This window comes from Hyaena hyaena, unplaced genomic scaffold (assembly GCF_003009895.1).
Source record: "Hyaena hyaena isolate Hyena2069 unplaced genomic scaffold, ASM300989v1 scaffold_372, whole genome shotgun sequence".
Taxonomy (NCBI): Eukaryota; Metazoa; Chordata; class Mammalia; order Carnivora; family Hyaenidae; genus Hyaena; species Hyaena hyaena.
In genome coordinates, this window is record NW_024081004.1 from 1760736 (window position 1) to 1786782 (window position 26047).

Below are 26047 nucleotides of genomic sequence, written 5' to 3' on the forward strand. Positions count from 1 at the left end.
CAGTCGCCTTTTCTTTAAGTTATGTGCAATTCAGGTATTTTTGTGAAATATTTGCTTGTGTTACAACAAAAATAAGACCCTGCTTCTTAGCCAAGAAGAAAAAGAAAGACATAGTTAAAGGGGCGCCTGGGTGGCTTAGTCGGTTGAGCGTCGGACTTTCGCTTGGGTCATGATCTCGCGGTTCGTGGGTTCGAGCCCCGCGTCGGGCTCTGTGCTGACTGCCAGCTCAGAGCCTGGAGCCTCTCTCAGTCTGTGACTCCCTCTCTCTCTGACCCTCCCCTGCTCACGCTGTCTCTCTCTCTCTCTCTCTCTCCTAGAAATAAGTAAAACATTAAAAAAAAAAAAAAAAGAAAGACATAGTTAAAAAGAAACATTTTTTTCTTAAAATATGACTGTTGGTCTTAGAAATGCATCTTGTTTTCTTTGTGTTTGGATTGATTCTATGAAATGAAAGAGAAGAGTTAGCCTGCCCTCATTTTATCTGTCCTCCTTTTCCTGATAGCATCTGAATTCCACTAGACTTCCTTATTAGTGTGAAGATGTGGCCATTTGGCAAATAACTTGAGGAAATATAATTATTGTTTTGTTTGTAGCTGTATTGTATTCCAAAAGAACATGTGGCTCTGTTACTAATTTGCTGTGTAATCTTAAATATCTGGGCTCTGATACAACTGTGCTCATAAAAGGTGGGGAACAGGCCAGGTGTTTTGAACATTAGGTGCTAACTGTTCTTTTTATGGAATATGCTGTTTCTCTTCTTTTGAGATCCAAAACTTTAGGTAAAAATATACTTTTTCACTGAAGGATGGCTTTTTCCCCCCTGAAGAATTAAAGAGAAATATCTAATGTAAACACTTAGTCTGGTGTGAATAATTTCATCCTTGGCTATAAGAAGCTTTTGAAAAACATTCATTTGAAGCCTTTAAATTTATCATGTGTGCAAAATACAATGTTTCAGAACTTCCCAACCCTTATGTCTGGTTACAGTATATTTGATAATCAGAGATCAATTTTTCTCTATTCACTCTGTCAACTAAACACATTTCCCGTTCAGTCTATTTGTCTCAATAGAACAAGACTGGCTACTTTTGGCATTTGGCATGTGTTATAGTAGCTTGTATTTTTTCCAGATGACTTTAGTGTATATGTCAGCACTATGTACATAGAGCTCTTTTTTTTTTAATACAGCAGAATTCAGTATAACCCTTTTATATAGAAGAAAATAAAGCCATATGGAAAGATTTCATTTTTCGAATGTACTTTTAGCAGACAGAAAATTTAAATTCAGCTTTTGTAAAAAGCAGGTTGAGTTTGTTTCATGTCATTCTCACTGTTGACTCTGGGTTTGAAGAGCATTGCACTGACTCTTGGCTTTGCATCATGCACAACATTTCTTGCCCTTGTGTTTAGACAGATGTGAAGAGACAGGGGGACTTGGGCAGATACTTTGGACAGCCAAAGTCAGACATTCTTTGAAAATGATGCAATCTAGGTTTCAGAAGAGATTGTAAAGCCCCAAAGACCTTTATTGGTTCTACAGTGAGACTGTGGGGTGGGGCGTGATGGGGGGTATAGTGAAGCTCAAGCCAAGCAATGGCATTTGCAGCCCCTGATGGATTGACACTTACAGGCCAGATAAAATGGAAACCACTTTCCCAAGATAGCTGGCCTAGCTTCATTTGGAGATCTTACTACTTTGTGGGATTTGAAGAAAACTCTCATAGAATCACGGAATAAAGATGTCAGCCAAGAAATGTCCTGGAAGACATCTGCCCTATATACGTAATAATCTGCTGTTTGAAAAACAAAAATCATATGCAGTGTTGCTTGTAATCTTCACGTTGCTTGAGAGAGATAATGATTGTGAATGGAAATACGTCTGAGTCTCTTTAAAATGCCAAGCACGATACTCACTTATGAATGTGTAATTGTTGATTGCAATCAGCCATGGTTGGGTGGCATCTCTTCTCACCTCAAGAATGGAAGGGAGCAGATTGGAGCTTCTGAAGACATGTTGTCATGGATGAATGATCTAAGAAGAAAAATAGATTCCAATGGGAAGGACCATAAAGGGGAGCATTAGGGGAGATTTTCCTTATGAGTGAGCTGTTCTGGCTATTTCAGTTAGAGGCTGGTGGGTTAGAAACTATAGAAAAAGCTAGATAAACATACTCTGAATTGTGTGTTTCTTAACAAAGTAATTGGCAGCAAGTATAGATTAATATGATTCAATAAAAATATGAATTGAAAGCAGATGCAAAGTTATTAAAATTAAGTAAGAAGGGACAGTGTATTTATTTAGCTGTTTCATTTTTTTCTGGATTCCTTTTATTTGGTTGGTGTCTAATGGCTCATAAATAAGACTTTTGAGCTTTGTATTATATTATTTGTATAAAATTCAATATCTTGGTATGTCATAGTACATCTTCCATTGGTGTTCTTGGTATTTAATGTAGGGAATTTCAGATTTCAGGTTGTAAGGGATTGATTAGTGAGTGGGGGAATAAAATTTAATGGTTTGTAGTCAGTATTTTTTCTTACTGTTTTACTTACATATGATTTACATACAGAGTGCTCACATGGTTTGATACATTTTTATAAGTTGAGCCTCTATCCCTGTAACCAGCATCTAGAGCCCTAGATCAAGAAGCATCAGCTACCTAGAAGCTCCCCCAACTATGACTCTTTCAAATCACTACCCCTCCAAAGGTATCCCACTGTCTTGATTTATAACAGTAAAGATTAGTTTTGACTGTTTTTGAACTCCATATAACTAGAATCATATAGCATGAACTCTTTTGTGTCTAACATAATGTATGGGAAATTCATCTGTATGATTATATACAAACAATTGTAGTGCTCCATTATGTGAATATGCCAACATTTATTTGCCCATTCCACTGTTGATGAGCATTTGGGAAATTTCTGATATTTGGCTTTATGAACATTTCTTTTGTTCATGGTACTTCTGTGAATATTCTAAATAAATCTAATGGTGTACACATGTACTCTTTATCCTGAGTATGGACCTAAGACTGAAATTGTTGGGTCATTTGATATGGTATATTGTGCTTTAGTGGATCCTATCAAAGAGTTGGCCAAAGTGGCTGTACAAATTTAGAGTTTAATAGAATAGAAATAGAGTAGAATGAAATGGAAAAGAAAATGGAAACTTGCATCATATAATTAGTGATAATTATTCTTTTTCCAAACTTTCATTTCAATTATATAGATATTTATGTTTGTACTAAATCTCAGAATGAAATATACTCCTTTTGTCCCTGAGTTTCCATAAAAAAAGTTTAAGAAGCACTTGCCTAATCTTAAGGCCCAAGTCCAAACAATTCTATTAACAGTATTGCTTTAATGAGCAACAGAAATTGCCCTGGTGTCAGTGAGTAATAGAAAAGACATTGTTGGGAGTAGGGAAGTCATAAGATCTTTTAGGATCATGACCAACTTTCAGCAATAATAATATTTATACGTATGTTGTGATAAGAGCTGCACATAGAAATGAAAGCATAAAGTTGGGTAATCATTTGTGATTTTGAGGCCTTCAAAACAGCAACCTGGATAATTCCACATTATCATTTCTGGTTTTGGGAACTGAGAGTGCTTGTGGAGTGTCCCTTTAAAACACAGGGGTATTCTCTGAAAGGGTAGAAAAGGCTTTCCTCAACCAGGGGAATCAATGACTCCTTAAATCGCAACGCAAAGGTCTAATTCCATTATAATACACAAAGTGTACAGTCACATACAAAACATATTTACCTGAGTTTCCTGATTGATTACCCAAAATGGTTAGGACTCAGTAAACAATGACTGCAACAGACATGATAAGAGAGTAGTATAGTTGACTGCCTGAGACTGTATCCTGGCTCTACTACTTACTACTTATGGTTTGTTCATTTGTTCATTCATTTCTTTCTTTCCTCCCTCCCTCCCTCCTTCCTTCCTTCCTTCCTGTTAAAGTTCTGGTTATAAGGGTGGCACCTATTGCATAGTGTGGTTCTATCTTTTAGGCTTATGGTTCTTTTAAAAGTGATTCCTTCAGTGTTCCCATTGCCGTTATAGAAACTTCACATCCCTTACAAGGCCCTCTGGCCCCTCCTTACCTCTTCAGGCCTGTTGAGTGACATTATTCCTTATTTTCAGCCATATTAAACTCCTTTTAGTTCTTTGAATGTGCCAAACTCTAATGACTTACCCTGGAATGTTCCCTTTCCCCCTTTTGTGTCTGGCTTATCTTTCAGGGCTCATCTCAAATGACATTTTCTTTAGGAGGCTTTCCCAAAGTGTGAATTATTTGCCCTTGCTTCAATTGATTCTTGCTGTTTTCTATATATGCTATATTGTATTTGTTTTCTTTCCCTCTGGATGCAGGTTCTCTAAGAGCAAGGGCAATGTCTTTCTCGTTCATTTATTCTTGTATCTTTGAAATAATGCTCATTAAATCAGCCATGAAATACAGGGGTACTCCCTGAAAGGGTATAATTGCAGAAGACTTTTTACTTTTGTTTTTATACTTCTGTGACTAATTTTTCTGTGGTGAACATACATTATCTGTGTTGTAAAATTGTGAAAGTTTTGAAACAAGTTAAATGTAAAAAAAAGGAAAAAAGTCAAATCACTGTAGAAAATGGAAAAAGGGTGGTAACACAGTGAGCCTGTTCTCTGTGCCTGGTGTTTAAAAGGTGAGAGAATTCAGGGCCCCTGGCTGTTGCTATCCCAAACATTAGTAGGATTTAGGGTGTGGAGATTATAGGGTCCAGCCTATTGAAAGCAGGTGGAATTAGAGAGGAAATGAATTATGATTAAAGAGGGGGAGGATCTTTAGGAGAGACAGATGGGACCAGCTGTGTGTGTAAGTTCCTTGGAAAACTGGAAGAAAATAAAAGGGTTCCAAGTATAAGAAAAATAGGAACTGCAAAATCAGGCAATATGAGAAAAGGTTAGAGGATAAGGAGCACAAAGTATAATAGAGAAAAGAGGGACAAAAGAAAGAAAAGAAGAAGAAAGGAATAGGTCTCAGGAGGGAAAAAAAATATATATCTGAAGGATATTTAGGGAACAGGTCAGGAAAGAACAGAAAGTTAAGTCCTGCCCAGTGCAGGACATCTGGGCTCCTGCTGGTAGTAGATCTGCTTCCTTTGGCCCTCCAGACGCAGCTACCATAGCCACATGGTCCTGCAGGGATTTCTGAAAAGTCTCCTTCGGGTCACTCTTTTCTTTCAGAGGTTTTGTCTTCCAAACTTAAGTGCACTGGGCCTCTGGTCTGAGCCATTTATTTACGTTTTGAAATGTGAGCATTTCATGTGAACTCTCCCTACCCTGCTGTATCTGTGTGCCTGGGACAAAAGACATGACTTAGCTGTCAGTACACTGAAGTATGCAGCCTGCTTGTAGGTCAGGTCACAAAGCAAAGCTGTTTAAAACGTATGGGGCTCCTCTCAGGAGACAGCTGTGTGTCCATGCAGCATCTGTCAGCTGTGCTAAAGATGGAATTGAGGACAGAAAGGAATATCCAGAACACTGTATGAATGGAAAGGCGCCATGAAGTGTTTTAAAATGGTGTGAAGTCAGATTTGAAGTGTTGAGGCCAGAGGGTAAGTTCCCTTTCCCATGGAGCCTAAGTCATTCTCTGGCAGAAGGTCAGAAAACTAGTTGTGTTAGGTATAAAATGGCTGCCCGGAGACTGTGAGCCAGATGAAGATGAAGCCTGTAGGTCAGAGTCCAGTGGTGCGCATGTTCCCTTAGGCTTAGGAGGAGGTCGTAGTAGTTGTACTGTATCATTTGTTTTCTTATCTTGCCATAGATTCTACTTTTTAAAAAAATTTATTTGTTTTGAGAGAGAGTGTGTGTGCACAAGCAGAAGAGGGGCAGAGAGAGAGGGTGAGAGAGAATCCCCAGCAGACAAAGAGAGAATCTGTCAGTTCAGAGCCCAACATGAGGCTCAATCTCACAAACTGTGAGCTCATGACCTGGGCTGAAATCAGGAGTTGGATGATGCTTAACAGACTGAGCCGCCCAGGCACCCTTGTAGATTCTACTTTTAGTCATGGATGGTTGATCTTGGAAATGCATACTCTTGGCCAGTGGGTCTGCTGAACAAAATTGATCTTGAGAGTCAATAATCATATCTGAAATTGTCTTGAAAGGTGTAAGAGAGGTGGTTAAATTGGCTTCATCATTCTTAGGAAGGAACTTAACCTTCATGAGATGATTAAATGCAGTATACGGAACAACATGGGATGGGTACTGCAAAACTTGCTTTACCTTGTGGCCTTGACTTTATTTATGAGGCTATAGAGATTACTGTTGAGTTTGGTTGTCATATTTGAAAACAGTCATGGAGAGGAGAGTCAGGCAGAGCTAGGATGGCCCACTGGCTTCAGGGACTCATCCACTTCTTTGGCATGGATTGCAGGCAGTTTTCCACTTTTTGGGACTGCTCTCCCATTGGAATGATTCACATTAGTACTGTATATCTCAGTCCAGAGTTTGAATGTGATATTTTATGACCCATTGTGAAACTATTTTGTTTGCAGATGTACTCATATGGAAAATATTGAAGCTCATTCATGTCTCTCTGTCTTTGGGAAACAGTTGTGATGTTGTGGAGATGACATGAATTAGGAAGTGAGATAGTTCTAGTTTCAAATCTGGGTTCTGCCCAATACTCACTGGAAAACCTTGGACAGTTTGTTTGACCTTACAGCTTCAGTTTCCTTGCCTATGAGATGAGTATAATAATATTTCCTCATGCAGTTGTTGTGAATGTGTAATAAGAAAATGTGCATATATTAGGGTTCTTAATTTACAGACAGCAGAATTTACTTTCACTGATTTAAGCAGAAAGGTATTTATTAAGGGATTTTAGCTCACAGAATTATTGAGAATGCAGAAAAATGGCCTCTAGGCTGGGCTTCCAAGAATCACACTGCAGAACTGGCCTGCTAAGAGAGATGCTTCCACAGTGAGTACCAGAACCAGGTTACCTCTGCTCTGATGAGAAATTGATAAATCAGGGGCATCTGGGTAGCTATAAGCATTTGGCTCTTGAGTTTGGTTCAGGTCATGATCTCATGGTTTGTGAATGCAAGCCCTGTGTTGGTCTCTGTGCTGACAGCATGGAGCCTGCTTGGGATTCTCTCTCCTTCTCTCTCTGCCTCTCCCCTGCTCATGCTCTCTCTCTCAAAATAAATAAATAATTTTTTAAAATAAGAAATTGATAAATCAAAAGCTGTAATTGCTGATGCCAGTCCTGGAAGAGCCAAATGCTTCCCTGAAAAGCTGGACTCATAAGTGGTTTCCACGTCTCACTGTGCACTTCTCTTCTTCCACCGTGGGTCCAAGGATGTGCTTCTTCAAAGGGTTATGGCTCTTTCTATGAAGATTACTTCCATTTTGTCCTCTGATCTGTTGTTGCTACCTTGTTACCCAGAATGGCTTTCTTCCTGCTCTCCACCCATCAAAATCATAGTAACCTTAAGTGCATAACTCAAGTTCTGTTCCAGGCTTCACAGAATTAAGTCATCTCTCCAGCCTTCAAATTTTAAAATGATCTCTGTCTGATTACCCTCATTTCTCTAAAGTTGTTTTCTTCACTTTTGATTTAAAAACTTTATTGTGTGATTTTTTTTAATCCATTCTCAACCAAACAGTTAAGTTTTATGATAGCAAGAATATATATAAAATGTGGTAGTCTCTATAGTAGTGAGCACGTGGGATATATTCAACAAATGTTTGCTGATAACAGACCCCCTGGACTGTTGGCATACTTAGAACTGGCTGCATTGGAAACTGTAGTGGCTGCTGTGATGAGGCTCACAGGTTCCCCCCTTAGGACTAAAGGATTAACTGTTCCAGCTGCTCTACCTAAACTCAGGACAGCTCTGAAGGGACATCCCAGCTTCAGAGGTCCTTGGGGGTTGGCAGAAGTGTTTGTTGAGATTACATCATAGCCCAGCTTCTCCCACTTCTGAGTCCCATTTCTGAGTCCTTTCTCCTCCTCAGGTGCTGATCTTGACAGTCCTCCCCCATAAACTTCCTACACACCAATCTCAGGGTGTTGTGGGAACTCACCGAGCTCTGGGAACTGTGATAAGGTAAAAGCAATAAGCAATTTGAAGGCTCTGAGAGATTGGTTTGATGTGTTTGAAAGAAAAAGAATTGGTTTCGATTTTGGTCAAATTTTTATGCCTCCATATTTGAAATCAGAGGCATGTAATTATTATAATTTTCAAGTGATAATCCTACAAACATTAGCAACTAAAGTGTGTCTTTGCGTTCAGGGAGGATCTGTCGCCCTGTTCAGAGTGATATACAAATCCACAAATAGGACAGTTTTAACACGTATGTCTTATTTCTTATACGCAGAAACTTCCAAAAATTACTAACAGGTCCTGCCTGGTAGAAACTGAATATATCATAATGTTGATAGAAAACTGTTATTTACTCAAGTTTTCTGAATGAATTAAAAAACAAATGAAGTAAAACAAACAAAAAACAACAGCATAAATTTGTTTACACGTTAATTGAATTTCAGTGACTCACTGTCAATTTGATAGAAGTTGTATTTACTAACTTCATTGTTTTGCAATGAGAATTGTGCATTTGGGAAGATGTTAACAGTTACAGTGCTTGTATTTAGAGACAGGACTATGTTTTCATACTGTGTAATTATACTGCATGTGTAACATTGCTGTTCTGCCATGTTCAGAGTCACGCAGCTAGGAACAATCTTAAATTTCATCATGTGAGTCTGTGTCTCTTAGTTAATATATAAGGATTAAAGGAGAAGAAAAAAAGCATGTCTAGAGTAAAGATCTGTCTGATAACCAGGCCAGGCATCTAATCCAGGATCTTCAAATTCCATTCAATGTGTGTGGTAGTCCCGTTCTGTGTCTGTCTTTTGGGGATTATTTATGTAAATTACCTCCCAGAGTTGAAGGATGATTTTTCTCCCGTGCATTTTTTATGCTATGCAAAAACAATTGGAGGGTTCAGATCAGAGTGCCTGAATTCCATAAAATAACAAAAATTCAGACAAGTTTAATTTGCTCAAGAGATTGATTTTTTTTTTTTTTTTTTTTTTTTTACTTCCATAATGCCCAGCTGATGAATTGACAAATATTTGCTTCTCAAATTCCTATTGTACCTGCTAGGAAGACATATGGTTCCTTGGCATGAACAAGTACAAAGAAGTTGGAAGTGGGGCAATATCCTTCTCCACCTTAAATATGAGTAAGTTAAACTCAAAGGGTGAGGAGTAAAAGAAGATACTTTTTTAAAAAATTTTATTTAAATCCAAGTTAGTTAACATATAGTGTAGTCATGGGTTCAGGAGTAGAATTTAGTGATTCATCACCTACATGTAACAACCGGTGCTTAGCCCAAGAAGTGTCCTCTTTAATGCCCATCATCCGTTTAGCCCATCATCCCACCCAATACCCTTCCAGCAACCCTCAGTTTGTTCTCTGTATTTAAGAGTCTCTTACAGTTTGCCAAAAGAAGGTACCTTTTTAAGTGTCTTCCACTCCATCACCTCCCCACTCCAACCAGCCTGGCCTGCTCAGATCCATAAACCTATGGCTTGTCCCTCTCACTTGGGGTTAAAAGGCTAGAAAACATCAATTGGCTGTAGGCCCTCTGTGAGACTGTGTTTCTAAATTGGTTGAGAAGCTTGGAATAGTTCTTCAGTCTTCTAGGAGGAAATGAGTGTGTCTGGCAGTTTAGCCTGGAACCAGAGGCAGAGGAGTGCTGATTGGGCCCAAAGTAAATGGTGATTTAGCTTTTATTAGGCTAATTTCCTTCTTCATAGACAGCCCAGAGATCATCTAGAGTAAACCTTTTGGTCGTATTTGGTTGTCTTCATGAATCAAATTTACCATGTTCTGTTCTGTTACCTCTAGAGGCCAGGGCTATCCAGAGTGGTTATCCTACAATCCATGTGACAAAACAAAACAAACCTGGTCTATAACCAGAAAAAGAAAAGGCAAAATGGAAGTCATGACTATACATACCCATTCTGAGAATAAACTCAATATTTGACTTTAATGAAGTTTAAGGTATCAGTACCTAAATTCTTTTGTTGGAGTTATTATACATTTTAGGTAGTTTGGGGACTCTGTCTGACTTCCTTGCCCCAAACAGATTCTGCTTATAAATATTATGCATCAGATGATAGAAGCTTGGTCCCCTAGTGACAATTACCTTATTAAATACAGTTACTTCTTTAAGGGGAAATAAAATATCAGCTTGAAACTATGCAGTTGCAGCCTGTGTTAAGCAAGATTTATTCCTAGTTTTCACACAGTGATTTTTTAAATTATTCTTGTTTTCTAACAGACAATGATTACTGGCAGATAGACCATCCCTCACATGCCAGGCAGAGTGTATATGGGCCCAAATAGATACTCTTTTTGCCAGTTTTCAAAGTTTTAAATTTTATCAGTCATACTCTGTTATATTCAGAGATTAGCATTATGCATGGTGGGATTTTGTATTTGTACTTATGAGTCTTAGTGCTACACAAATCACAAAGGTCAGATCTATATTCTTACTACTAATACTACTATAATGGCCATTTATTGAATGGTGACCACATGCTAGTCACTGTGTAGAGGTTTTATATATATTTATTCCTTTCTGTAACAGTATTATAGGTATTATTATATCCATTTTATGTATGAAAAACCTGAGGCCAGAGAAATAAAATAACTTCTTCAGGGTCTCATAGCTTACTTGGGGTACAAAGCCAGTTCTCTCTGGGTTCAAAGCTCTTAATTTTTTCACTGTTTTAGGCCTCTGTGGTAGTGATAAAGCATGCCTAGGTTTGAATCCTATCTCAGCCACTTACTAGGCATTTCACCCAGGTAGGTCACTCAGCCCAATACCCAGGAAGCTCCGCACCTAAATTGCACCTTAGCTTTGTCCTGCCTTAAAGTAAGGAAGGGAGCTGGGCTCTCATACTCCCTCACCAGCCAACCATAAGCTAAGGGCTCACAAGAGGGGATGCAAAAGTCTAGGCACTTCTGGTGATCTGCATGTGTGACAGGCGGTGCTGTCTGTGTTAGCCACTGAAGGTCCCAGACCCTGGAAAAGGTGCAGCACACAGAACTGGCAAGCGAGGTCCGAGAGTTCTAGCTGGAACACAGGCAGGGTCCAGTGCAGTATGGGAATCCTTTCCCCCATTTGTCTAAGGCACTGTAGGCATATGCTGTGCTGTCTAAATGGCTGGCTGCCTGGCAAGACCACTCAGGATAGACTCTCACTGCTCCACTTTGTGCCTGGAGCTGTTCTCAAGGGAGCCTGGCATCTCCTTCTCTCTCTTTCCTCTTTCTGCCTTGATAAGCAGAACGGTGCTCTTGGGCCCTGCTGCTGAGACATGGAGTACAGAGTCTCTGCCATTCCAGAACTCACCGTCTTGTGAAGGAGGCAGCCATGTAACTGTTGGCTAAAATAATTCCTGAAGACAATGGCAATGGGGCTATGAAGAGGTAAAAACACAATGTTATGGGAACACAAGAGAAGAAGTAAAGAATTCAAATGGGGGCTTTGAGGGAAAGCTTTATGGCAGTGTTGGCATTTCAGTGAAGCCTTGAAGGATAAATGTCAGTAAACTTTTTAGATGGGAAATGAGAGGGCAGTGCAGATTGAGAGAACAGCAGGAGCAAATACTATGAGAAATGAAGCAGATAGTTTGCTCAGGGCAATGACTGACTGTTCCACTGGCCACAGGGATACTTTAGTGGGACGTGAGTGAGGAGAAGCAGGGCATTGATGCTGTGGAAACTTCCACGTGGGGACAGTGCTGTCAGTAGTGGCCAGGTTTTATAGCACATGCTGTTAACACTGTGGTTTCCTTACATTACCTCGAGGGTGTGTTTCTGTAAACTGTTCTCATAAATGACTCAAATATAAATGATTACAACAGGTTCTAATGGAAGTTTTTATTGATGCCCAGGAATAGTGGAAATAACATCCCAAATTGAACTGTTAAGACCAAAATTTATAAAGCAAGTAGCTGAGAACTTAAAACGTTGAACCCTTCATTCACATTGAGGGTACAAAAGGGTGGAGGAGAGGACCACTTTTGAAAGAGAATCTGTGGAGAGCATTTTTGGAGAGAGTGGGTTCCAACCTAAAGGATTCCCCAAAGGAATTGTTCCCCATTCTCTTCAACTAAAGAGAAAGTGGCTTTTAGGACACCGATTGGAGTTGTGTGTCCCTTTGAGCTTAGGGGACACAGTGAATGTGTCTGACATTACTGGAAAGTCCAAAAGGTGAGAGATGGACCAGTGTTGCTCCGAGCTGAGGGGTGAAGGAGAGAGTGCCGTGCATGGGATTGACGTGCACTTTGAGAGTTGTTGCAGCAGATGACGGGAGTTGTGACAAGAGAGAGCTGGTGTAGGGTCTCCTTCAGTCCTTTCTGAATGGGTCTCAAGGAAGGGCACTCAGACTTCAGAAGACAGAAGCTGCGAGTACGGCTGGAATTTTTAGAGCTGAGGAAGGAATAAGCCACCAGTTGGAATAGAAATGCATTGTGCTGGTGGCAGATCCTTAGTTACAGAGAATCTCGAGAGGACCCAGAAAAGTGCCCATGAGAGATTCTTATTTTCACATGTGCCAAGTCCTGAGAGTGGCAGTGCTGAAGCATCACAATCATATCTGTCTGCTAAGAATGTTGCCACCCTGTTTCCTTTCTTCTTCCAGGACTTCTCATTCAGAGTCATCAGAAAGTGCATTCAGCAGGCTGACGGGGAGGAATAAAGGACTGGGCCATGGGGAGGGAAGACATTGTCTTTAGCCCATTTCCTGACCTTATGCTTCTTTTTAAAAAATTTTTGTTCAATTTTTTAATTAAAATATTTTAAGTCTTTGTGTTTGAGAGAGGCGGGGTAGGGGGCAGGGACAGAGAGAGAGGGAGACACAGAATCTGAAGCAGGCATCAGGCTGTGAGCTGTCAACACAGACCTGATGCAGGTCTCAAACTCAAGAACTGTGAGATCATGACCTGAGCCATAGTCTGATGTTTAACCACTGAGCCACCCAGGCACCCCTGACCTTATGCTTCTTGTGTACAATAGGCCCTCACTTGGGGTAACTTTAGAGCAAGACTGAAGTTTACATGCAATTGGCTATTTTAACTTATGGATTGGAATATTCATATTTCTTAGAGGTTATCAGAAAAGTCATGAGACTCCTCAGATTTTCACCCAAGGGTATCCATCAATTAAGCTCCAATGAATAAGCCATTTTATGGCTAAATTCCATGAGTTATGCTTGTTTAATGTAATGGTGACACTACTAGTTATTCTTAAAACTGTTTCCATGGGAAAAACGCATCCAGTTCCCAGAAGATGGAATACAGCATATCAACACTCCCTTATTTGCCCATGTTAGGAAATACCATGATGGTAATAAGCATGCCAGCCAGTGAATTAATGATTCTGATTTAAGAGCCAAATAAGTGACTTCCAGGCTCCTAGGATCACACTTAATCTTGAGTGAAATGAGACATGTCTTCAGGTAATCTTCTTGAATTAGTCCTAGGATCAGATATGTGGGATCTTGCTACCTGTGTCTGGGCCTTGAGCTATCTTCCTCCAGGTGAGCCACAGACCCTCCTCCAGTCATTTCACTAGCTCCCACCATGTTCCTTAACAGGACATTGATCCTTCTGGTTCCCAGTCCAAGGCAAGGAGACATTACTTTTTCCGCCTGGGGATTTTGCTGGGCCTTCAGGCAACCCATATGCTAATGCTTAGGGAGTGACTGCATTGTCTGAGCTCTTCTAAGAATTACGTGCTAAGCATGTAAAGAACCTGTGTGTCCTATTCAATCCTGTGCAAGCATTTTGTGGAGCAGTTTTCTTTTAGACTGAGGTTAGCAAAGTTCAAACCATGGGCCAGATTCGGCCCTCTGCCTGTATTTCTGTAGTCTGTGAACTGGTAATAGTTATTATGTTTTTTAATTTGGGGGGAAAACATCAAAAGAAGTATTTTGTGACATACAAAATTATATGAAATGCATATTTTAGAGCCCATAAATAAAGTTTTATTGGAACACAGCCACGTGTATTCACTTATGTATTATTTGCGACTACAGTGAAAGTTGAATCCATGGGACAGAAACTGTATGGCGAAGCCTAAACTATTTACTCTCTGGCCCTTTACAGAAATGTGTCTGCCAGTTCCTTATCTAACTTATTACACTACCCTCTACTTATGATTTTATCTTAATTCAAGAAGATTCTTTCTTCCATATATTAACCATTTTTGAATCCAGTGTTTAGGTTGTAGCAATCATGGGGTTGCTGATTTAGAAAATAAATCTTCCCTTGCTAGGAGATTTAGTGTAAGATAGTGGGCATAGCATTCAACAGAAAGTTAGGATACCTGGGGTTTAGGCTGGGTTCTGGTGTTAGCTCGGAGACTCTAGGTTAGTCATTTTACTTTTGGCAGCTTAGAAGAATGAATGGTGCACAGGTTGTCAACCTGTGCTTTGAAGAGTATGGTCAGCCTTTGAGTCCTTTCAGGATCAAATAGACAGGGTACTCCCAGTATCCCACTAGGTGGTCTTTAACCAGAGTCCCTTTAAGAGTATGGACTTTATGTATTGGCTATTTGCATAAGACTTTGATGATAGGACTGACTGCTAAACATTTTTTGAAAAGCCATAGGATCAGACCATCCCCAAGGTTCCTTACTGTCCCATGAGGCTTGGAGGAAGGAAGAGCATTTGGGATATGCTATTACTCAGAGGTTTAAGCCATAGACAGGAGACGCTGACCTTCAAATTCTAAATCCAGCTTGTTGGCATATTATGTAATGGTCCACCTGTTTCAGTTTTCCCATCTGGATAACAGAAGCAGCACATAACTGGGTTCTCTAAGGCATATGGTAGATATGGCAATATCTACCATTTGAGGAAGAATAGTGGGCTGGTTAGTTTATTCCAATTTTTGGCTTACTAAAAACTCAGGGGTGTGCATTCTACCAGGGAAGTTGAAAGATGAGGAACCCTTATGTCTTTCATGTCAGTCCTCAGGGTTGACAGACCTTTGATGAGCAGTTCTCTACAAACAATTTGAAATCAATGTTACTTTTTATACTTAAGTGTAGACCATTATGGTTTTGATTGTTGACGTTCATGAGAAAGCCTAAAAAGGATGGAAATAATAAGCCACAGTTTCTTTTTACTCTCTTATGTAGACATGACTGGATGTTTTTAGGTGCATTATCTTTGTGTTGATAAACATTTTCAGTTATTATCTTAAGAAGGCAAGCTTAACTGAATTTACAGTCCACATTCTCTGAGCTTTATGCCTATTTGCAAATGACCGTTCGTCCACCCGCTTGAAAAGATTAATGACGGAGGGCAGGCAAATTGATTAAGGTACAGATTTGATTTATTTTTGCTAAATAATGCTTAATAGTGGGTACCTTGAGGAGATGATGCTGATGATTTTTTTATAGTTAAATTTTAAAAGTACAAGTGAGTGAAGAGAGCTAGAGGGATGTTCAAAGGACCAATAGAAGAGTCCATTAAATTTTCTTTTAAATGTGCACACTCAGTTTTCTTTTCCCTTCTGCCCTCCCTCCCTTCCTTTCTTTCCTGAGCTTAAACAGCAGTTTACTTTCCCTCGGTTGGGGAGGATGGAAGTCCGAGATCAGGGTGCCCTCATGGGCTAGTTCCTGTGAGAGCCCTCTTCCTGGCCTGCAGATGGCTGCCTTCTCACTGTGTATTCCAATGGCAGAGAGAGAGATAGAACATTCTCTGGTGTCTCTTTTTATGTTTCTGGTGTCCTTTCATGGGAGCTCTCCCCTCGTGACCGCATCTAACCCTATATACATCCCAACTCCAGATGCCATCACAATGGGTGTAGGGCTTCAACATATGAATTTGAGTGTGTGTTGGGGTGAACATTCAAAACTTTCAGTCCATAACAGAGACCAAAGATATCTTTTTAAAAGATCTGATGAGTTAGATGAATCATGAGTTAGATCTGAACTCATGATTCCTTACCTCTGTCTCCTGCTTGCAGAGCTCCTTGGCTTCCCACTGCCTATGGGCCAGTGTACAAATTCCTGAATGTGGGGCCTTCACAACTAGATTCTGTTCCCTATTCTTATCCTATACCAATCCCCCAACACAGCCCATGCCCAGGTCACAGTCCACCATCCTCCAAGCCTTTCCTTTCTCACCTCCAAACCTTTGTACTTGCTGTTCCTTCTGGTTGAAAACACATTTATTTCCTGTGTATTATCCTGAAAAATCCCTTGATATGCTTTAGGCCAGTGTCCCAGGAGCACACCTTGAGGTGAGAATTCATGTATGCACAATCAATTTATTCAATACAAGTTTATTGACCACCATACATCAAGCGCTGCAGTGGAAATGATTGAATTAATTAGATAGAGACTTGCTGTCAAGGGACCTTGTCTGGAGAGGTGTTCAGGAGCAGAATGGATGCTCTCTGTTTAACTCTGATAGCCCCACCTTCCCTTGGCCCATGGACCATTGGTGACTTGAGGTACAGCTGGTGGGGAAAGCTCAGCTTGAAGGAAACGTTGCATGTATGAAATAACTAATTCTCTCCCATCTATCCCAATGTTCTTCCCCACTTCCAGTTTGGACAGCATCAATTTATGTTTCAAATCATCTTCAGATAAGAGATTTAAAGAGGTTACATAGGCTTACAGTCTTATTTGTTCAGCATGAGGTTTGGACCAATATCTGCAATGGGACATTTGGGAATAAAATTATGGAAGCTCTGAATCCAAATATTTCAACTCTGATATTATACCATCAGGGTTCCCAGGGAAATCCTGGGATCCCACCCCTGGTCCGCACTTGAGACTGAATTGTTGGCTCTGCCCCCAACTGCTATTACTCCTGGCTAATCACTTGATTTCCCATCTCAGGTTCTTGGAAGCGGGTGCGTGCGGGCTGGCCTTTCCTCCTGCGGCATTGTTGTGCTAATTAATTGGAAGATAGCTCTTAACTGTCTTTCATGGGAAGCCACCATGAAAGTATATGATCCACATTGAGAAGGCATGGTGGAATGAAGTATCTCAAGATTTCTAGTCATATTGAGGTTGCTAGGGGAATGGAGGGTGTATTTCAGAGCCTGGTTCAATCTACTGAGTTGGGAACTTTGAAAAGCACTTGGACTTTGGAGGGTTCAAATTTGTTAGTTCTTAGCCAAGCACAACTTTCCATTCCTAAGGAAGAAGTCTATAAAAAGGCCATTTGGACTTCAAAGAGATGATATTTTGATGCATTAAGTGTACATATGAATCAGAAACATGTGGATTAAATTTCCTGTTCAAACACGTGGCCTTGACAATTTCAGGGGAAAGTGTTTGGCAAAGTCTGCCTGGGATTTGGATAGAGACAGAGCTTTTTTTTTTATGTTTCAGAAGTTTTATCTTCTTCTGTGCACCCCCCCGTGATGTGATTGACTTAGCTCTAATGTATATTCAGAGGGTGGCAGGGGGAAAGTTGCCTCCTGATGAATACATATTGAGTTTACTAAAGGGGAGGAGGATATGGACCTTTGTTAGAAGGGTCACTGCAGTTTACAAAAACCCCAAACCCAACCAAATAATTTTTTCCTGGAATAAGGGCATGGGAAAGCAAGACACCAATTACACTGGCGACAAGTGCTGTGGGACAGTTGGCTCTGTTTTAATGACTAGTGTCCTGCCCTCTCAGTCCAAGGGCACCATCGATATTTGGTGTGACCTTTGCTAGGCAGTCCTTAAAGAACTCAGGAAAAAAACCAGCCCTCCTGAGCTTGGATGTCAAGATACCAGTCTCTGTACAAACTTTGGTTCATCTATAGGTTGTTGGCTGTAGTGTGTATAGGATGCCTTCTTGAGTTCCCCTGGAAGAGACTGCCTGCATGAAAGAGGAGCTAGAAAACTGCACTAAGGTCAGCTCTCCAATGTGAATGGGTGATGACCTTCCATTCAAATACAAACAGGTCCTCCATCAGTCCTAGAGAAGAATATGGAACTTGAATCATTGTTTGGTCAAAGGTTGAGCACAACATTCTTACTTTCTTTTTGTTCTAGAATGTATTTTTTCCCTGAATATAAATAATTCTTGCTAATTGTAGAAAATTTGAAAAGTACAACTGTATAGAAGAAAATAAAAATCACCACAATCCAATAACTCAGTCATCATTAACATAGACATTTTTCCACATTAAGTACTTTCATAAACATTACTTTTAACAGCCTTTTCAAATTCCACAGTGCAGATATTTCAGGATGTATTTGACCAGTCTCCTATTGTTAATATTTAGTTTATTTTCAAATTTTTGTTATGATAATACAGAGATAAACATTTCTGAATATAAATTTGTGTTCCATCTCTGATTATTTCCTTAAGTAGATATCTAGTGAGGAAATTGCTCACGTAGAGTGTGTGAACATTTTTATACATTATGCCAAGTAGGTTTCCAGGAAGTTTGCATTAATTTATTTCCCCACCTTTGCAGTGCCTTTGAGGGTCTCGTCCATTCTTTGAAGCCATAATAGTGTTGGAGGGCCCCCTCTTTAGTCATGCACAGACTCACAGGTAGAGATATTTATGACCATTGGATGTTAACCACTGAGCTGTGAAGGAAGTGAAAGCCCTGCAGAGCATTTAGAAGGTTCTTGTTGGCTTTAGAGTATATTGGCTAAAGTTTCCTTCTCCATAGGCCACCAGGGCTCTAATTATTCCTTCCTTTCTTTGAGTTGTTATGACAATCTGCAAGGTTGCTTCCTTGAGTGCCTGTCCCCCACCCCCAGCCAAACTGGCTCCAGATTGAATACATGGGGTGAAGGTCCTCTTCCAAGCCTGTTGCAGACTTTATCTTACAGAGTCACAGGGACCATATGCTAGAATTTCCAACCCAACAGGGGTGAATGGGAGCAAGGGTCTGGGACAACTAGGCAGTATATGGCCCAAAGCCAGAATGTTTTCTCTGCATTGGCCAGGGAGGGTTACCCACTCCTTGACTATTAGTTCAAAGCTGCCTGAATTGTATTGAGTTATCAGTCCTTCCTGGCTGGAGCAGCCAGTGGGTTTTTTCATCAAGGGTATGATGTGCCACAGGAGAATGGCAGTCCTGTCTCCCAGATTTAGTGGGGATGCCTTCCAGGTTCCATGATGCCAACCCACCACCTCTCTCCCTATACCATTTAGGTTCCCTTTCTTCCATGACTACTGTATGTTAGGAATGCAAATTAACATTAATATTGGGTTAAGTAGCACATACTTTGGGGAAGTAAATTTTCTGTTAAGCAAGTTATCAATTAACAAATTCCAAAGTAAATACACAGATTTTGCAGTTATTTTGAGGGATTATGTATGACCAAACAAATCTCTTCATCAATTAAGTACTTAAAGTAGAATCTGTGGAAATATTATAAAACAGTATTTTAAAAACATTTTAAAAGTTAAAAATAAGAAGAAAGAAACCGTAAGAAATTTCCATTTGCTTTAGGCCACATATGTTCTGACAGGCATAATTAATGATATAATTTCCTGAGTGTCCATAGGACCTGTTTTTTTTTTTTTTTTTTTTTTAACATATAACACACACATATAACAAAAAATCCAAACAGGTAATTAAAGTGCTTCCCATTTTTAACGAGTAAACCCTTCAGAAACCTGTCAGGCGGCATCCGGGCCCCACCTCCCACTCTTTATTAACTGACATGTCAAAGAAGAAAGCCATATCATTTTTATGTTCCCATGGCACAGAAACTAATTTTGGGTATTTTAGTCCAGGGAGATTTATAGATCAGCATCAGAAACTTCTCTCGGGTTCCTGAGAGAGTAGTAACATTCCAGGAACTGGATGGATTTAGTATCCTCCCTGTTTAAAATATGGACTCCTGTCAAACCTATGGGTATCCCTGAGTAGCCTTCTATTATGGCCCAGCTGTTCCTTAAAAGAGGCCATGGAAAATGTCAGCACGCTGTGGCGGGTCTCCCCTCCTTTGGCGGGTCACCTTGGGGAGGATTGGGTTGAGCGGCAAATCTGTAGGAGGGTCCTTAGGTTCTTGGGAGAATCTCCTGCCAAATCCTGTTGATGGTGGCCCTTGATATTGGGCATTTTGTGGAAAGGAAGAGAAAGGGTACCTGGGAACCAGCATTTTGGAGCAAATGTCAGGTCTTTCTTTAGATCACCTTCCTCAGGGGGAAAGGAAGGAAGTTGATGTTTCAGAGTGTAAATTTAAAAATTATATAAGGCTTAAATAGAGAAGGCATTTGTTTTGATTTTTGGTGTTTGATTTTTAGTGAACAAATTTGTGATAAAGTAAATGTCATTTGGCTGGATTACCTAGCTGACAGCCACAAAAGAAAGCTTTTAACACCTTGTATCTGAGGCACCTGGGTGGCTCAGTATGTTAAGCATCCAACTTCAGCTCAGGTCATGGTCACATGGGTTCGAGCCCTGTGTCAGGCTCCGTGCTGACGGCTAGCTCAGAGCCTGGAGCCTGCTTCAGATTCTGTATCTCCCTCTCTCTCTGACCCTCCTCTCTTTCTCAGAAATAAATAAAACATTGAAAAAAACCCACCTTATATCCATCTGCAACATTTCCCTCTTAATTCTAATGGTACATAGGGTGTGATTATTTGGTGAATGAATGAATGAATGAATGAAAGAACACATGAATACTAAGTCCCAGTTCAAGTTTCCAATCTCTGTGGAGATTTTTCTAATCCATTCTAATTTTTTTTCTTTTCTGAATTTGACCGCATGACCTGTTTTTTTTGAAACTTTATCACATTCTCCCACTATTATTTAATGATTGTATGTGTGTGTGACTATGAGCATATTGTAAACTCTGGAAGTCACAAGCTATACCTTGTACTTCTTCTGAGTCTCTGGCCTTCCCTCACTACTCTTGACCCCTCAAACAAACACATCCTTGGGCACACATTAGTAACTAATACATACATGTTGAATTCAGTTGAAATACTGCAGTGCCTTAAGGAAGAGGAATAAGCATATGGAGTTATAGATCTGTGAAAATTTGTAATGTCCAAAAGTAATTATGTCGGAAAGCATAAATTTTATATGCTTCCCTAATCATTTCAGGAGTCTTGGTGTTTGGCATGTTCCCACTTGTCTTCTTTTGCAGAATATCTCCACCAGTCTAAGCAGGGTCATCGTGTGGTTAAAGTTTCTTTATTGCCTTCCCATGAAATACATATTCTCAGAAAATCCCCACTTTAACTTCAGTTGACAACGGCTTATATATCTATGCCAACAGAGAAAATCCTGCTGCTTTGCAACCACTGACTCTGTGATAGGCAAGCTGGGGATAAATTCATTGGTTTCTTCAGGACTTTGGTTTCAAAGTTGAACAGGTATGAGGAATATGACTCCTGTCTGATCATATTTCATGGACACCACAAGTGACTGCTAAGAGATTTTGCTTCAGGCTGCAGCTGGGGCTAGTTGGGTGCCTGCCAAGAACAGGGGCATGATATATTTGTGTAGTGTATATGGATGTCTGTTTTCATAGGTATAATATTCATATATATTGCTTTGGGGATTGAGGGGCATGGTGTGAATACTCTGTCCTCCCCCACCACCAGTGTTTATAGGTTGATTCTCCTTTCTGCCTCCTTGGCTTACAATAGAGTCCTAAAGGTGACAGGTCCTTAGAAAAAGCCAGTACTCAATAGTGGTGCCTTCAAGGAGGAGAATTATGCATGCCATTCACAAGAGTAGTGTAGGTTTTATGCATAGGGGTGTTAAGCCTTGTTGATACACAGTTGTCACAAATGACCAAATATGTTCCTATATTTTCTGTGGGAACTTCAAGTTCTGTTTTCACTCATTCCCTCCCTCAGCAGCTTGCTTCTGTCTGGATACCTGCATTAAGGGAATGGCTTGTTGAAGACATCCAGCATTGTCCTCCCCCCTTCCTATTTAAGGAAGAGTTTATAGAGAAGATAGGATTTCAGGAACCATTTGAATAAAAGGAAAGACTCAAGTGTCCAACTCTTGTCCAAATTTTCAAAATGAACTTTGTGTCCATCTTTAGAGCACTTGGCATAGTGTTTAGTGTTTTATATATTGAGTCCTCTTTGAATTTTTTAAAGGTTTCACTGATTACAGTGATAAGGAATATCCTTTATTGCCTAGAGGTAGGAATTTGTACTTTTCACAGAGCTGGAGGTTAGAAGACAGAAGAAAGAGTGTGTGTGTGTATGCACATGTGCGCACGTGTGTCTTAGACTCTGTGGAAGCTCTTATGGATCAGGAAGACATAATATGGTGCATTGTGTACTGACTAGGTGCCAGCCCCATACTGTGGCTTTGCAGACATCATTTGCAGACTTGCCATGAGGCAAATATTATTAGGACTCTCCTTTCACAGATCAGGAACTTAATATTCAGAAGAGGAATTAATTTGTCTAAGGTCACACAGCTAGTAATTGGCAAAGTCAGGAATCAAAGTCAACTTTTTCTCACTGGAGCTCAACCTCTTCCTAATGTCACACTGTCTTAAGGCCCCTTATAGATTAAAACACACACACACACACACACACACACGCGCGCGCGCGCACACACACACCCCATCACCATCACCATTATCATCACCAAGACCACTAACCTTGAAGATTTAAGAACTTTCTCTGAGCTGTGGAGATGTTTGATGAGCAAAAGCTCCTGGTACTGAAGGCCCAAATGAAGCATGTCTAAGGACTCAGAGGTTCAGGTTTTATCAGTGGAAGGTACTTAGAATACCACTAGCAGCTGGGCCAGCATGCTGTTTCTTGGTTGGGTGTAACTTACAGGGAGGTTTGTGATTTCAAGAGCCATATGGGTTTTGGGAGTTGCTCTCCTGCTCATCTGCATTGACCAGTTCTGTATGCATCTCCTGGATGTGGACAGTTGGGTACCGCAGTAAACTTGGGCTTACTGGGTGTCTCCTTGTCTGTGAATCTCTCTCTTCCTGAAGCTGCCCTCATATTTTGTTGATGGAGTGGCTATTTGCCGTTGAACACCCTATTGGCAGGACCCCTCCTGAGTGTTTTGGAAAGATGTGTCATCTGTTGTAGAGGGCTATCTTCCTGGCAGTGTTTTGCCCTTTCTCACTATTTCTTTGACTTTCCCCTGACAATAATTTCATAGCATCCTGATGTGTCTTTGAAGATGGAGTCTGTAGCCCTTGGACCACTGACTGTGACTACCTTGAGCCCTAATCATCTTATAAATGGACCTGGGATTTGGTTCTGATCTTTGGGGTAGGAACAGAAAGCCAGCTTAAATATCTCAAAGAATAGCTCATCAAGTGATTAAAGAAACACTTTGCAAACTGAAATCAATATCCTAAGCTCAACTCTCACTTAAAGTCAGACCACCAATATAATCAATTTCAGTAGGCATTATCCTGCTCCATCAAGAATCAAGCCATGTTATCTTCATGTGGGCTGCATACATGATGTGTAATAGGGGTTTAAGTGAGTGGAATTGCAGTGAGGAGAGGAATTCCATGAATAGCTCATCAGTCACAAATGACAATAAAATGTCAGCTAGCTTAATGGAGTTGGTCACCTGCTGTTTCCAGGAAGCTGGTTAATTCAATTTGTCAGCTTCAGGCAGATGCTAGGGACCCAAGGTCATCCCTAGAACTCATAAGGACCTATACTGAATTCCAATGTCTTCAGTTTCTCACTTCCCTTTCAGTGGCATGTACAACAGTATCCATTGGCCAAAAAAGTGGGTGATGTTATGAGGAGGCTGCTCTGAACTGACAAAGAATAAACCCAGTGCTGAAGAAAATTGGTTAAGCTATACTTGGCATGGTCTTCCTTGTCAACTTCCTATAGCCCTAGAGTACTGTGCTTGCTGCGAAGAGACCTTTGAGATGTCTCTATATGACCAGAACCACCAAAGAGTAACATTTGACACTGATGTTTACTTTTTTTTATATATAGAATCAAGAGTCATCTTGCCTCAAATTGAAAGACATTTTCTTTTGTGTGTACCTAAATTCCTCATTAATTCTTCCTTGATCATAGAAGAAAAGGTAGTAAATTCTCCTTGAATCTACACATTCTCAACAAAAATAAATCCCTAGACCTTTCATGAATGAATACATTATCCCATGATAGATAATGCTTACTTAGAATTTGGCCTCTGCAGGATAATGAGATTGTATGGGTATTTTTTAGAGATGTTCATAAGATGTTGCAATTTAAAAAATGAGGCAATATCGCTTGATTTGGAACCTAGGCTTAAGAACTGGGGTATAAGCATTATTCCCCGATTTAAGGGCAGATGCTAAGGATAGCCTGGTCATGACCTGGCTTTCCCACCAAAAATGCAAAAATTCAGGAGAGCAAGATTGCTCTTAGGAATGGCCAGATCATTTGAGAGCACCTGCCTTTTGTGAGTGACCTAATTAGCATTCTTGAGGCTACACGCTACAAGCAGTGGTCCAAAGACTGTCAGTCTGAGTGCTTATAGCAAGCGGGGTTATTTAAGAACTTGCCCGAGGCCCTGGGGCACTATTGAATATCAATAGCCAGTTCCAGGTTGGGAGCGAGGGCAGTGTACAGTTACAGAAGGAGTGAGCATTGACATTTTTTATGCCTAGCCTGCCATCCAAGAAAGCTGCTTGGGTAAACAACATCTAAATTTTACGGCTTAGAACATGTGGCACTCCACATATTGGGCATTGAATTGACTGGTAGTTTTGAATAAGCAGAATTTCTTGTTGAGTTCACTAGAATTTCCCTGTCATATGTTTTAGATTTTCAGAGCAGTGAACCAGAAGGCCTGGAGCTTCCAGTATTAAGGGACCAAATCTGAACAATGCCAGAGAGCAGGGTCTTGGAAAATTAAGTAATCTTTGTAACACGGGTAATGCTTATCACTTCAGTAGGCACACGTCTTACTGGGGGACTTATTCTGCAAAGCTAATTGTATCCACTTGCAACCCTCCTCTTCCTGGATTTGACACAATCTTGATAGTTTCATTTCTTACCTTTCTGCTCCAAGATTTTTAGTCTTGTTCTAGAAAAATCTCTTTTCTGGTTGTCTTGTCCCTACCCTCATGCCTCGCATTCCCAATGAAAAGAAAATAGGAAGAAAAGAAATAAATCTATTCCCGATTAGCATAATGACCTCTTGTGTGTTTGATTTAGGAGTTGGCTTTAGTCAGATTTGAAGATGAATCCAAAGGTCTGGAGACAGGTAAGTGGAAAAGTGGAGGACTTAGAATTTTCCTGCAGTAAGTGAAATGAATAATGAGCTTTCATAACTCCCAGAGGCATAGGAGGATGAACATTGTACAGATGTTTGAACTAGCCTTTGTGTTCTACGAAACATACCCTAGGCTGTCTTGCCAGGCACCTTTCCCCCACTGAGCCTTTCCTTACATTACTTAAGTTACCTGGCTCTTCCGGTTCCCTTCTCTGGATTCAAGGATCTTCTACAGTCCATACAGTTCTCTCTGTGTTGTATTATCCCTGGTAAGTCTTCCTCTTCTCTGCTGCTACTTGTCTGTTGCGAAGAAAGTCCTGTGCTGGTCTAACCCACAGGATCTAGCACACAGCCGAGCACGTAATCGTGCACAATAAATATTTATTGATTAATTTGGTTTTTAGACTAGGTGGTGAAGAGGGACTAGGACCGAAAGAGGCATGAGTTCTGGTCCTTATGCCTCAGTTTTTCATCAGTAGGATAAGAGTAATCGATTAGAGTTAGTGGTTTTCAAACTTAACAGTGGAACGTTTTCTTTTTTTCCTGCATGAAGTCTAATTTTATTCAAAGCATCAGTAGGCAAGAGTATATTAAAAATTCAAAACTAGAACAAACTATCCAAAAATTTGTATGGAACCACAAAAGACCCTGAATAGCCAAAGTAATACTGAAAAATAAAACCAAAACGGGAGGTATCACCATCCCAGACTTTAGCCTCTACTACAAAGCTGTCATCATCAAGACAGTATGGTATTGGCACAAAAACAGACACATAGACCAATGGAACAGAATTGAGAACTCAGAAGTGGA